This window comes from Bos mutus, chromosome 4 (assembly GCF_027580195.1).
Source record: "Bos mutus isolate GX-2022 chromosome 4, NWIPB_WYAK_1.1, whole genome shotgun sequence".
NCBI lineage: Eukaryota > Metazoa > Chordata > Mammalia > Artiodactyla > Bovidae > Bos > Bos mutus.
In genome coordinates, this window is record NC_091620.1 from 32,081,374 (window position 1) to 32,095,686 (window position 14,313).

Genomic DNA, 14,313 nt, shown 5'->3' on the forward strand with positions numbered 1-14,313 from the left:
TATTACGACCTTTTCACATCCTGTTGAATCTGTGTCACTGGTAAGTTGTGAGGCCTTTTGTATCAGTATACATAGGTGATATTTACCTGTAGTTTCTTTTATTGTGGGCTTCCCAGGTGGCACTAGTAGCAAAGAACCTGCCTGCCAATCAGGAGCTTTAGGAGATGTAAGAGACATGGGTTTGTTCCCTGGGTTAGGAAGATTGGAAAGATCCCCTGGAAAAGAAAATGGTAACCCATTTCAGTGTTTTTGCCTGGGAAATCCCCATAGACGGAGGATCCTGGCATTCTGCAGTCCATGGGGTTGCAAAGAGTCAGAACCCACTGAGCATACAGTCTTTTCTTGTGCTTTTGCTGTCTTTGTGTGGCTTTGGCATCTGGATAATGCTGGCCTTTTCAAATGAGCTTCAGGGTGTTCTCTTCAAATTTTTGGAAGAGATGGAAAAATAATTATCATTAATTCTCCTTAAAATTGTGGTATAATTCACCAGTGAATCCATCTGATTCTGGGCTTTTTGGGGGGAAGTTTTTGATTACTGATTCAGTCTCCTTGCCAGTTACAAGTCTATCAGATTTTCTGTTTCTTCATGAATTGGTCTTAGTAGGTTGTATGTTTCTAGGAACTTTGTCCATCTCTTCTAGGCTATCCAGTTTGTTGGTGTGTAATTGTTCCTAGTGGTCTCATTTGATTCTTTTTAATCCCTGTGACATCAGTTGTAATGTCCTTTTTTCATTTCTAGAGTCTCTGTTTATAGTACATAGTCTAACTAAAGGTTTGTCAATTTAAGAAATTCCTGCTCATACCACCTAAGTGACATTCTTTTTCCCCTACTAAGGTAAGTTTTATTCATGACTGGCTTTCTTCATTAAATGTCACTTAAAAGATACTTTGTCACTAATTATTTAGTAAGATTAATTATAGGTTGATTATTTTTAATTTCATGTATTTTTTTTAATTACAATTCTGAGGCTTTCTGTATAGAAGAAAGTAGACACTTAAATCTTCTAAAGTATTGATAATTATCAGGTAACTTTTACTGAATGAGACCCATTGTTCATAGTATTTTTGCTCCTTTCTGAAATTTAAAGAGAACTCTTTATGTATGGAAGCTCTGTTATCTGGAAGATGTGGCAGTGTTTTCCCTTAAGTTTTCTTTTACTTCGTAGAAAGAATAAGTCTTATGTAAACTTTTGGGGGTTGTTGTTTGTTTTGTATTTTTCATCTTCTCAAAAGTATCAGCTCTGGAAATACTGCATCAAAGATACTGACATAATATTTAAAGAGAGTTTTGAAAGATGAAGAAAGAAGTCTATTCTAAAATTTCTCTTGTTCTCAGAGCAAATCTCATTGACTTAAGATGACCAAAGAAACCAATAAGTTTGGCAAAAAAGAAGTGAAGAATTAGCCAATTTTTAAATTTAATTAGTTCATTAGTAAATTTTTAATTTTAATGCTATCATTATCCTGGCACAAATTTCCTTGTTACACAAAATGCACGATGAATTTTGTTGGCAAAGATTTGATACTTTGGCTTATGAAATAGCAAATTTTTACCTGAAGCAACTCTGTGAAACTCTCACTGTGTTCTAATTTTTAATTTTCCTCTCCTTGCCGTAATATAGCTTTGCTGGCAGATGGCAACATTTGGATCATATTGAAATTGGCAAATTCTCATAGAAATCTTCAAAAAATTTTAATATTTGAATGTGGGGGGTGAATCACAAGTTTTACATAACTGCAAGAGTGGCAGAGATAAATTCTTAAGCATTTTTCTTCTGTTCATATGCTATATTACTTCATGTTTAAATAGGATAGATGTCTAGAAAAAAAGTTTAACTATTTACTATGAATATAATCTTGAAAGTGAAAAGTGAAAGTGTTTTTTGCTCAGTCCTGTCTGACACTTTGCAAACCCACCAGGCTACACCAGGACTGTAGCCCACCAGGCTCCTCTGTCCATGGGATTCTCTGGGCAAAAATACTGAGGTGGGTTGCCATTCCCTTCTCCAGGGGATCTTCCCCACCAGGGATCGAACCTGGGTCTCCTGCTTTGCAGGCAGATTCTTTACTGTGTGAGCCACCAGGGAAGCCCATGAATATATAATCTTAGAGTTGTAAAAACTTAACCTTTTGTCTTCCACATTTGAAAACCAGATTCTAAAGTAACAACTTAAGTTTTTATTAACATAATATCAGTAGCTAACATTTCTGTCAATGTCAAACAAGTTTTCCTGTGGGTTCCATCTAAAAATTCAAAACATTTTCGTCCAATTACTTTCTTTACAAACATCAGTGTTTCAGGTTACCTCCTCATGTTATTTCATTGCAAATACTCGATTCTAGGAGAAAGCTCCAGAGTAAACTTCTAGGGGAAAGACTCATGAGTTCTTCAGTATATAAAACCCTCGGCAAGTTGGGATGAGCACAGACACGTGCTTTTTTTTTTTTAAGTTTGACTTCAAGTGAATTCACGTCATAGCAGGAACTTGGTGGACTTCAATATTTATTTGTGCTTCTTGCTTAAGCACACACTCTACTTGTAGTAGGAATAGAATGGTTAATGGCTTAAAGTAAGGGTCTTGATTTCTAATGAAAACTCATTAAAATTGCAGAAGTAACTATTTCTGGAAGGCTCAGAGCAGGTTTGTGGGCTTAATGTTGATGAATCACTTTTGTGATGAGACGTACTGACAGATGGACCTGTTTCTCTCATCATCAGAGAGATGAGTGATTACATTAAATTTTCATTGTTAATATCCCTGGGCATATCTGTGAATGTTTCATGGTTTGGTTTTTCAGAGAAGGTCCCCAACCTAGCCAGTGACCTTTGCTATTTTTCCTCAGTTGGTGGCGTCTTTAGAAAGAGAATGCTTGTTTACACCAAGCTGAGCTTGGCTTTGTTAGTTTGACTCCACAGGGCTGCTCTTTCTGTTCACAGAGAGGTTAATTCCTTTACTTAGCTACTGCATGTGTTGTTTTGTTTTCTTTCTATCATGTAGCTTCTGATGGCCTGGGCAAAAAAATTTACATCCATTTTATACTCATCCTTTTCTTTAAAACAATCCAAAGATGTAATACTTCACAGCACATTCTTCTAAATTGCAAAATTATTCACAGTTTTATAGCATCACTTATGTAAATTAAGACATATTACAAGGAGGATAATTAATCTGATCTAGAAATGTTTATCCATATGGCATGAATGAGCAAGAATTTCACAGTAGAAAATATCACTCTTTTATTAGATAGGAAACAGATTCATTGTTCATAAAAGAAGGCTTTCTTATCTCTCCTTGCAGTTGCTCTGGAACTCTGCATTCAGATGGGTATATCTTTCCTTTTTTCATTTGCCTTTCACTTCTCTTCTTTTCTCAGCTATTTTTAAGGCCTCCTCAGACAACCACGTTGCCTTCTTGCACTCTGTCTACCATATCTGAACCCTGGAATCTGTTCATCACCTCCACTGTATAATCATAAGGGATTTGATTTAGGTCCTACCTGAATGGCCTAGTGGTTTTCCCTACTTTCTTCAATGTAAGCCTGAATTTTGCAATAAGGAGCTGATGATCTGAGCTACACTCAGCTCCAGGTCTTGTTTTTGCTGACTGTATAGAGCATTTCCATCTTCTGCTGTGAAGAATATAATCAATCTGATTTTGATATTGACCATCTGGTGATGTCCATGTATAGTCTCTTGTGTTGTTGGAAGAGGGCGTTTGCTATGACCAGTGTGTTCCCTTGATGGAACTGTGTTAGCTTTTTGCCCTGCTTCATTTTGTACCCCAAGGCCAAACTTGCTTGTTACTCCAGATATCTCTTAACTTCCTACTTTTGCATTCCAATCCCCTATGATGAAAAGGACATTTTTTGTGTGTGTGTTAGTTCTAGGCCTTGTGGGCTTCCCTGGTGGCTCAGAGGCTAAAGCATCTGCCTCCAATGCAGGAGACCCAGGTTCGATCCCTGGGTCGGGAAGATCCCCTGGAGGAGGTAACCCACTCCAGTATTCTTGCCTGGAGAATCCCATAGATGGAGAAGCCTGGTAGGCTATAGTCCACGGGGTCGCAAAGAGTTGGATACAACTGAGCGACTTCAGAATGGTTTGACTTCTTCTTCCGCGTTAGTGTTTGGGGCATAGACTTGGAAAACTATGATATAGAATGGTTTTCCTAGAAACAAGACAAGATCATTCTGTCATTTTTGAGATTGCACCCAAGTACTGCATTTCAGACTTTTGTTGACTGTGAGGGCTACTCCATCACTTCATGGCAAATAGATGGGGAAAAAGTGGAAACAATGACATTTAATTTTCTTGGGTTCCAAAATCACTGTGGACTGAAATTAAAAGATGCTTGCTTCTTGGAAGAAAAGCTAGACACACGTAGGCAGCATTTTAGAAAACAGAGAAATCACTTTGCTGACAAAGGTCCATATAGTCAAAGCTATAGTTTTTCCAGTATTCATGTACAGATGTGAAAGTTGGGCCATAAGGAAAGCTGAGTGCCAAAGAACTGATGCTTTCAAATTGTGGTGCTGGAGAAGACTCTTGAGAGTCCCTTGGACATCAAGGAGATCAAACCAGTCAATCTTAAAGGAAATCAACCCCAAACATTCATTGGAAGGACTGATGTTGAAGCTCCATTACTTTGGCCACCTAATACAAGGAGCCAACTCATTGGAAATGTCCCTGGTACTGGGAAAGATTGAAGGCCAAAGGAGAAAGGGGTGGCAGAGGATAAGATGGCTAGATAGCATCAGCAACCCAGTGGACATGAATTTGAGCAAACTCTGGGAGATAGAGGAGGGCAGAGGAACCTGGTGTGTTGCAGTCCATGGGGTCGCAAAGAGTCGGACATGACTTAGCAACTGAACAGCAACCACATGGTCTGGACCTCTCGTTCTGTGTTGTAGTTGCCTCTCTGCTACCACCTAACTATGAGTTCCCTAAAGGCAGAGGTCGGGTCTTTTTCAGCTTTGCTTTTCCAGTGTCTGGCTCAGTGCTTGACCTGTAGCAGATGAAGCCTTTGACCTCAAATGATTAGCAACAAAATTCTGTTGAATCATGAGAGTAATCTATAAGGAGAATACTGATTAACAAAAATTAGATATGTTTATAAAACTGACAACCACCTAGTATTCGTGCTTGCGAATGTTGAACCAGAGTCTGAACAGACTTAAAAGCAGCTAGGAGCCAGTTGTCACCCTAATTGCCACTCACTGTACAGTGAAATACAGTCTGCTAAGTGACACTGTACCAATGGCCTTGTGTGGCCCAGATCTTCACAAATGGCAAATAGCACAATACTGACATCCCATCTTACATATCCAGAATATTTGTGCAGCAACAGAAGCATTATATAAAATTAAAATCTCCTCTAAAAATTAAATGAAGTTTCTTGAAGAAAATGCTCCTTAAATTTAAGCTGGAATTGTAAAGTTCTTTAAAGCTATTATAGTAATTTTTTAAAGCACATGGGCAGTTTTCAAAAAGACATTTTTGTAACAAGGTAGAATATTTTTATTTAACCAGACACACAACTGTGCTTGTTTTCACTTAAAAGTTTTCCACCCACATTGTTTACTTCTAATTTTGCATATGTAAATATGGATTAATGAAGCAACCACTAAATTTACATGCATATAGTTATTTAAGAAGAAAGCTGCAATTCCAAAATAATGAAATAGCCAACCAGGCGACTGAATTCCACCTGTTTTGTAAATATATGATTTTGGTGGTCAGAGGACCCAGATCATATTTCATTCTCTAAAACCATATTATTCCCTTGAAAATACGTGAAATATGTCTTTACACAAGTTCTTTATGTGTGCATACGAAGTTGCTTCACTCATATCTGATTCTGAGCAACCCTATGGACCATAGCCTTCCAGGCTCCTCTATCCATGGGATTCTCCAGACAAGAATAATGGAGTGGGTTGCCATGCCCTCCTCCAGAGGATCTTCCTGACCCAGGGATTGAACCCACATCTGTTATGTCTCCGGCACTGGCAGACAGGTTCTTTATCAGTTGACCCACTGGGGAAGCCCCAAGTTCTGTGTGCTTTCATTGAAAAAAACATGACAAATGTATCTTTAGCTGGTTGAATTTGAAATATAATCCACAATTAGATTTTGTGATTCTTCTGAAGTTATAAACATATCAGACATATGATTTCATTGGTTAATGTTTGTGAAGTCTTCAAAGGGAAACTGGAAACAAAGTGTTTTCTGATTTTAAATTAGTATTCAGTTTTATAATATGTACAAAATAGACCCAGGTGGCACAGTGGTGAAGAATCCACCTGTCAATGCAGGAGACACAGGAGATGGGGTTTTGATCCCAGGTCAGGAAGATCCCCTGGAGTAGGAAATGGCAACCCATTCCAGTATTCTTGCCGGGAAAGTCCCATAGACAGAGGAGCCTGGCAGGCTACAGTCCATCAGGTCACAAAGAGTCTGGACACCACTGAGCACGCACACAAATAGACTTTCCTCAGTATTTCATTTTTATTTCAGTAAATACTGTCTCAGATTCACCTCATAGAGAAAACCGTGATTACTGCTTAAGCAGTCAGGTAGCTTTTAATTCCTATGATGTATTCTATAATAATTCTCGCCTTAAGTTGGGCACGGGTGCAATGATGACAGGATAAGAAATGTGTGCCCAAAAAGACAAGTGGTAAAATACCACAAAATTGTTTTGTCCAAGCTCCAAAAAGAGCTTAAATAAATTTCAGCTCTCAAAAAATAAATGAAATGTTTATTGAATAAATTGCTAAAACACACCTGTCACTCATTAAAAATTTTTGGCTAAAGAAAGTTCCATATCTTCACAGTTTACTGAGACAGAGATTAAGAAATGAACAGTAATCTTAGGTAAATACTTTAAAAAGGTACATGTGTTGTTTATCAGTCTCAACAGTTCTGATATATGGACATCCATTTGTTTGAGAATTGCTCTGAAACACTATAAATATATTAAAATTACTGATGATATTTTAGTTAAATGTAATGTTATGCTTTAAATACAAAAATGGCTTTCAGGCTCAGGTGATTAACAACACCCCCTTCCACTTGGCGTTGGCTGCCTTATCCGTAGAACTGTCTGTCTGTAAACGTGAAATATTTTCCATGTTTTTGTTTATATCCCTGGAAGTCTGGTCTAGGCTCTGGTACATGCAAATTGTCCAGTTGTCCGATGTGGGAGTAATTAAAGAAGCACAGCTCCCGATCTTAATTCTCCATCTATGTAAGTCGTCCGCTCACAACCACAGGTTCCGTGTCCACAGCTTCAGCCAATTGCACTAAATCCTCAGTTGGTAGAATCAGCAGATGTGGAACCCACCGATACCAAGGGTGTCAACTCTACCTGCATAATTTTATACGAGGGGCTTAAGCATCCACGGATTCTGGTATCTGACGGACACACTGGCAACTTGTCTCTCACAGACACCGAGAGACAACAGTATAGCCCAGCAAAATATACTGTAAACCAAACTCGGTTATTCAACTGCTGACTTACTTCCTGGTTCTTTGAAGACTGGTTAGAATAAAGCATATGGTATCATTCATGCAACAGAGAGTTACTGAGCACTAAGTATCACACAGGTACTGGATTTGAAATGATTAAAATCAGAAATAGCTAGTAAATCAACTATACATAAAAAATTAATTTTAAAAATGGCTATAGCAATGGCACTTGACGTCTAAAGCAGAGATATACCTTAACAAGGAAACATCCAGGAACATATAATTACAAAGTAAGTAACTGCTTTGTAGAAAAGGAATATGATCCTAGGCAAAATAAATGGCACAGTAATCTTACTTCTTTGGGGGATTGTCCTGTGCTGCAGATGGAGATGGTTAGGGAAGTCTTTTTGAGAAAGTAACTCTTGAATTCTCAGCAGAAAGACAAGTAAAGACATCAAACCAGTCAACCCTGAATATTTGAAGCCAAAGTTCCAATACTTTGGTCACCTGATGCGAAGAGCTAACTCATTGGGAAAAAACTCTGATGTTGGGAAGGATTGAAAGCAAAAGAAGAGGGTGACAGGGAATGAGATAGCATTGCTAAATCAACGAACATGAATTTGAGCAAACTCTGGGAGATAGAGAAGGATAGGAAAGCCTGGCCTGCTGCAGTCCATGGAGTCACAAAGAGTCAGACATGACGTAGCAAGTGAAAAACAGTAATTACCTCCACCATATCTCACACGCTAGTAAAGTAATGTTCAAAATTCTCCAAGCCAGGCTTCAGCAATATGTGAACTGTGAACTTCCTGATGTTTAAGCTGGTTTTAGAAAAGGCAGAGGAACCAGAGATCAAATTGCCAACATCCGCTGGATCATGGAAAAAAGCAAGAGAGTTCCAGAAAAACATCTATTTCTGCTTTATTGACTATGCCAAAGCCTTTGACTGTGTGGATCACAATAAACTGTGGAAAATTCTGAAAGAGATGGGAATACCAGACCACCTGATCTGCCTCTTGAGAAATTTGTATGCAGGTCAGGAAGCAACAGGTAGAACTGGACATGAAACAACAGACTGGTTCCAAATAGGAAAAGGAGTTCGTCAAGGCTGTATATTGTCACCCTGCTTATTTCACTTATATGCAGAGTACATCATGAGAAACGCTGGACTGGAAGAAACACAAGCTGGAATCAAGATTGCCGGGAGAAATATCAATAACCTCAGATATGCAGATGACACCACCCTTATGGCAGAAAGTGAAGAGGAACTCAAAAGCCTCTTGATGAAAGTGAAAGTGGAGAGTGAAAAAGTTGGCTTAAAGCTCAACATTCAGAAAACAAAGATCATGGCATCTGGTCCTACCACTTCATGGGAAATAGATGGGGAAACAGTGGAAACTGTCAGACTTTATTTTTCTGGGCTCCAGAATCACTGCAGATGGTGACTGCAGCCATGAAATTAAAAGACACTTTCTCCTTGGAAGGAAAGTTATGACCAACCTAGATAGTATATTCAAAAGCAGAGACATTACTTTGCCAACAAAGGTCTGGCTAGTCAAGGCTATGGTTTTTCCTGTGGTCATGTGTGGATGTGAGAGTTGGACTATAAAGAAAGCTGAGTGCAGAATTGATACTTTTGAACTGTGGTGTTGGAGAAGACTCTTGAGAGTCCCTTGGACTGCAAGGAGATCCAACCAGTCCATTCTGAAGATCAGTCCTGGGTGTTCATTGGAAGGACTGATGCTGAAAATGAAACTCCAATACTTTGGCCACCTGATGTGAAGAGCTGACTCATTTGAAAAGACCCTGATGCTGGGAAAGATTGAGGGCAGGAGGAGAAGGGGATGACAAAGGATGAGATGGTTGGATGGCATCACTGACACAATGAACATGGGTTTGGGTGGCCTCTGGGAGTTGGTGATGGACAGGGGGGCCTGGCGTGCTGCAGTTCATGGGGTCACAAATAGCCAAACACGACCAAGCAAGTGAATTGAACCAAACTGAACTCTCACTGATGAAGGAGCACAGAAAGCAAAACATGCATCAGCCGTGTTTTCTGGTCAACACAGATGAACTTCCCAGAAGTCAAAGAGCTATTAGCAAAACCCATGTTGTTACCACCTAATGTGGATAAAACCTAGAGGGTTTTCAGGACCTGTCTTATTTTGTGCTTGATATATTTGCTGCTGCTTTCCACTAAAAAAGAGAATGTGAGATCACTCTCCAGCTGCTTGCCCACCAGTAAGAGAAATCAGTCAGGAATTAGTCATTTGGACCTCTGTCCTCCTGTCAGGAGAATAGGGTTCTCAGGTGAATTGGGAACAATCATTTATTTCATATGCCCTTCTAATTTTCCAGACATTATGATAGATGTTTTCTTATTAACTTCATTCACTCTTCTGAACCCTTGGCAGGGAAGACTCATTCCTACTTTCTAAAGAAGAGAATGGATCCTCAAAAGTTTGACATACCTGATTAACTCAGCTATTGACACCCAGTCCTCTTAGATTACAAAGTCTGTATTTTTTTTAACACATCATCATCTTCTCTCTTGAATGTGTAATGTGTGCTTGTTATGTCCAGAGCCCAGTGGTGGTTGTGGTAAGGGGTCTCACTGTGGTTCCTCAGACAAATCGTAAACATAGAAGGGTAATGGCATAGGTGGGAGACTATGGTCTTAATGTGAAAGCCAGTGGGTACCTTTAATCAGAAGAATACTATCTGTCTAATGCTTCTTTTTAACCCACAAGGTACGTCCCTGAGGCCAGACTCTGTTTTCTTTCATCTTTGTATTTTTAACATTCATCCCTATAATGGGCATACTGGGTGCTTATTAAATATCATTCTCGAGGTTGCACACGGGAAACAAGAATTAGTTTCATTATTAAAATGTCTCATTAAGTGCCAATTTGGCAAGTTACAGGGAAAAACATAAGTCACTTTCACTCTTTTGAAACCTTAATGGAGTTTCCACTATCTCATAAGTATCCAACATTTCTTTTAAAAATCAATTTAAATGTCCTTAATTTTTACAAGCATGTCTGTTTTTCATTTAAGTTGGAGAATATCACAAAATTGAGTAATCACTGGCCATCAGAAGTCAATAAATGGGGGTTTCTCTTGCTGAGTGACACAGGATAGGTCTCATAGGATCTAGAAGCATCAAGAGCCAGCGGCAACTATGGTCTGTGAAAATGACCAGATCCAGCTGCTTGCCAGGTTCCTGCTGAATCGCCTGTGATGTCACCTCTGGGCTGTAGAGCACAGTCTGGAGCACAACTCCTCATCTGATGCTCCTGGGGCCGGTTTGGATCCTGCCATATTTCGCTTACTTTATTTAAATCCACTTTTGTTTCCGCACCATACATCGTGCCCTTGTTGAGCGCTTGGTGCCTTTGGCTGTCTTCTCAATCCCCATCAGAAATGGTCCCAGCTGACTCCAGTCCTCTCTGGAATCTGAGATGTTGGTGTAATTCAGAGTCTTATCCCCTGGCTCCCCAACTACTCTGCACTTGGAAAATATTTTCATTTCACCTAAAAGAGTCATTTAGGAATGGAAAAAAAAAAAAAAGTAATCTGCAAATAGACCCCAAGAGGACTTTTTCGAGAACTAAAACAGGCCTTTGTAGATGATTCAGTCTGATGTTTCCCTTTCAACCCTCTGCTCAGAGACACAGCCAAGAGTCTTTTACCTTTGGAGCAGCTAGAAACAGCTGATGAGTGTTTGCTTTCAAATGTTAAGTCACTAAAAATGGGATGCACTAACATTGTATTACCCTAGCAATTCCAGGGCTTTCACATTAAAAATACGTATAAAATTTCAAAACATTTCATGCCGATATGTTTAGCGCCAAAGAACATTAACCCCTGCTTGAAGTTCTGGCAAATTAGAGATTAATCATGGGAAGATCTGGTAAAGTGAGTTCCAGCTGACCCTTGAACAACATGGGTCTGAAAAGTGCAGGTCCACGTACATGTGAATTTGTTGATTTGAGTTGGTCGAATCCACAGATGTGAGAGTTGGACCATAAAGAAGGCTGAGCACCGAAGAGCTGATGCTGTAGAATTGTGGTGCTGGTGAAGACTTGAGAGTCCCCTGGACAGCAAGGAGATCAAACCAGTCAGTCTTAAAGGAAGTCAACACTGAATATTCATTGGAAAGGCTGATGCTGATGCTGAAGCTTCAATACTTTGGCCACCTGATTTGAAGAGCTGGCTCATTAGAAAAGGCTCTGATGCTGGAAAAGATTAAGTGCAGGAGAAGAGGGTGACAAATGAGATGGTTGGATGACGTCACCAACTCAATGGGCATGAGTTTGAACCAACTCCAAGAGATAATGAAGAACTGAGAAGTCTGGTACGCTGCAGTTCATGGGGTCTCAAAGAATCAAGCATGACTTAGCAACTGAACAGAAACAGATGCCTGTATAAGAAGGGCTGACTATAAACTATACTTGGATTTGTGACTTCACAGAGGGTCAGCACCCCATCCCCTGTGGTGGTCAAGGATCAGTCATACCAGTAACTGATGGACATTCCAACTTACTAATAACAATATGCTGTACTGATTGGTGATACTTATAACCTAGTAGTTGGAAGCAGTATAAATAGTTTAAATTTCCTTTTATCTTTAAAGGACAATACATTAAATCTATGACATTTTAAACGGTTTTTTTTCTGATTCCAGTTCATATAACACATTCACCTTTTATTTTCATGTCAAAAAACAGGACAAAATCAGATGATGGTCTCACAAGTTTCAAAGGTGCAGGTATGAGAGCAATATGAACATATACTGATAAACATCTGTAGGTGACTAGTGGTTTCTGCAATAGGTTCTTATTTATACACCATTGCATTTTATTATTTAAACCTCTTTCTAAGAATTTGTATGTGTATAACAGATTTTATGCTTTAATTTATCTTCTGTATCAATTATTTAGTTTGTCTTTCTCTATGTAGGCTCTTAAAAATCTTGGTTTCTGTTTTATAAAAACTTATTTTTTGTCCTGTCTTCACCAAGTAAAATTGTAATGTATGACATGACAAATGGTTCTCTTTGAAATTAGATGCTTCAAGGTAATGTCTCTGGACTACCCTGCGATGAGGGAGAAAACGAAAAATGCTTATGAGAGATTATATCTTCTTTCTTTTCTGAAACCTGATTTTGTGCTAACATGCTTGTTTGACTTGTTCAGAAGAAAATGGTACAAATATAATGATTCTCTGTACTCTGGATATGGAAGTTTAATGGCATTGAATACTTCATAAATGAAATGCAGACTTTTGAGATCCTGTTTTCCTTGAGGCTTTAGCAATCTTGAGAGCACTAAAATGGAGTTGTCCTTTGAAGGGAAAAATCCTACAGATGGTAAGAGTGAGAATGAAGGTGAAGGCTGTAGCATTTTTCTTTCTTTATGAAAGTGATCATTACCTACCCAAAGCCATTGCCAAATATTCTTCTACCTTAAATTGCAACATACACCCCAAGATTTCTTCTTTGTCATGTTGAAGAAACAGATAATTTTGTATTGTCTTTTTTATCATTATAAAAAGTTTTAGTGTGATTTTTTGAAAGGTCCTCTCAAAACTTAGAGTGATAAAACTTAGTTATTTTAAAGGATGTTTTTCATTTCTGTTATTAAGATTTGCAGTGTGTCAGCTTCCCTGGTAGCTCCACTGGTAAAGAATCCGCCTGCAATGCAGGAGACCCTGGTTCAATTCCTGAGTCACGAAGATCCCCTGGAGAAGGGATAGGTTACCCACTCCAGTATTCTTGCCTAGAGAATCCCCGTGGACAGAGGAGCCTGGCAGGCAAGAGTCCATGGGGTCCCAAAGAGTTGGACACAGCCGAGCAACTAAGCACAGCATGGCACAGCATTTTAGACTGTAAATGGTCTTTAAAAGAAAGATCAAAGATCGTGTGCAAAAATGGGTTAAGATTCAGAGTACTCTAACGCTCTCCTTTCCAGATTGGTCTTTTTTAATCCGTCTTTCTTTTCTCCCCCTCTCTACCCTTTTTCTCCATTGTTGTTCACTTCTTAACCCATAATTTCTTTCTCCCTGTCTCTTTCTTTGCATCCCATTCTCAAGCATCTTTATTCCTTTTTGATCCTTGGAGCTTGTGAGGAGTGATACCTACCTTATTACCAAATAGGAGTAAAATAATCCAAATCCAGTTTCTTGGGCAAATTCCCTGTAGGACAGCAGAAAGAGACCTCAGACCTATTTGAAGTCAATTGCAGAAAACTTGGAAACATTTTTGACTTTCCACGATGGTGTTTAAGTCAATGCTACCAAATATCTGATGCTTTCATGCTTAAGTTATGAACAGAAACTTTTATGTAGGCAAAGATTGTTGGGTAAATATTACATTATTTTAATCTTAAAATGCCAAAATTATGAGAATGCTAATTTATCTATACTTTGACTGTTTTATAAAGTAAGTTCAGCATAAAACAGCTTAAGAATTACATATAATTCTTTTTTTTTCTAATTTTATTTTATTTTTAAACTTTACATAATTGTATTAGTTTTGCCAAATATCAAAATGAATCCGCCACAGGTATACATGTGTTCCCCATCCCGAACCCTCCTCCCTCCTCCCTCCCCATACCATCCCCCTGGGCCGTCCCAGTGCACCAGCCCCAAGCATCCAGCATCGTGCATCCAACCTGGACTTGGCAACTCGTTTCCTACATGATATTTTACATGTTTCATTGCCATTCTCCCAAATCTTCCCACCCTCTCCCTCTCCCACAGAGTCCATAAGACTGTTCTATACATCAGTGTCTCTTTTTGCTGTCTCATACACGGGTTATTGTTACCATCTTTCTAAATTCCATATA

At 38.9% G+C, this 14,313-nt stretch overlaps 1 protein-coding gene and 1 non-coding gene across 14 annotated transcripts in view; both read left to right on the forward strand.

Moving 5' to 3' along the window:
- The window catches only part of CADPS2 (calcium dependent secretion activator 2), a 585,913-nt gene that overhangs the window by 277,720 nt on the left and 293,880 nt on the right, over positions 1-14,313 (forward strand). The gene's annotated exons all lie outside the window — the stretch shown is intronic.
- TRNAW-CCA (transfer RNA tryptophan (anticodon CCA)) lies at positions 3,901-3,972 on the forward strand. The gene has a single exon. It is a non-coding gene; the product is annotated as a tRNA-Trp (tRNA).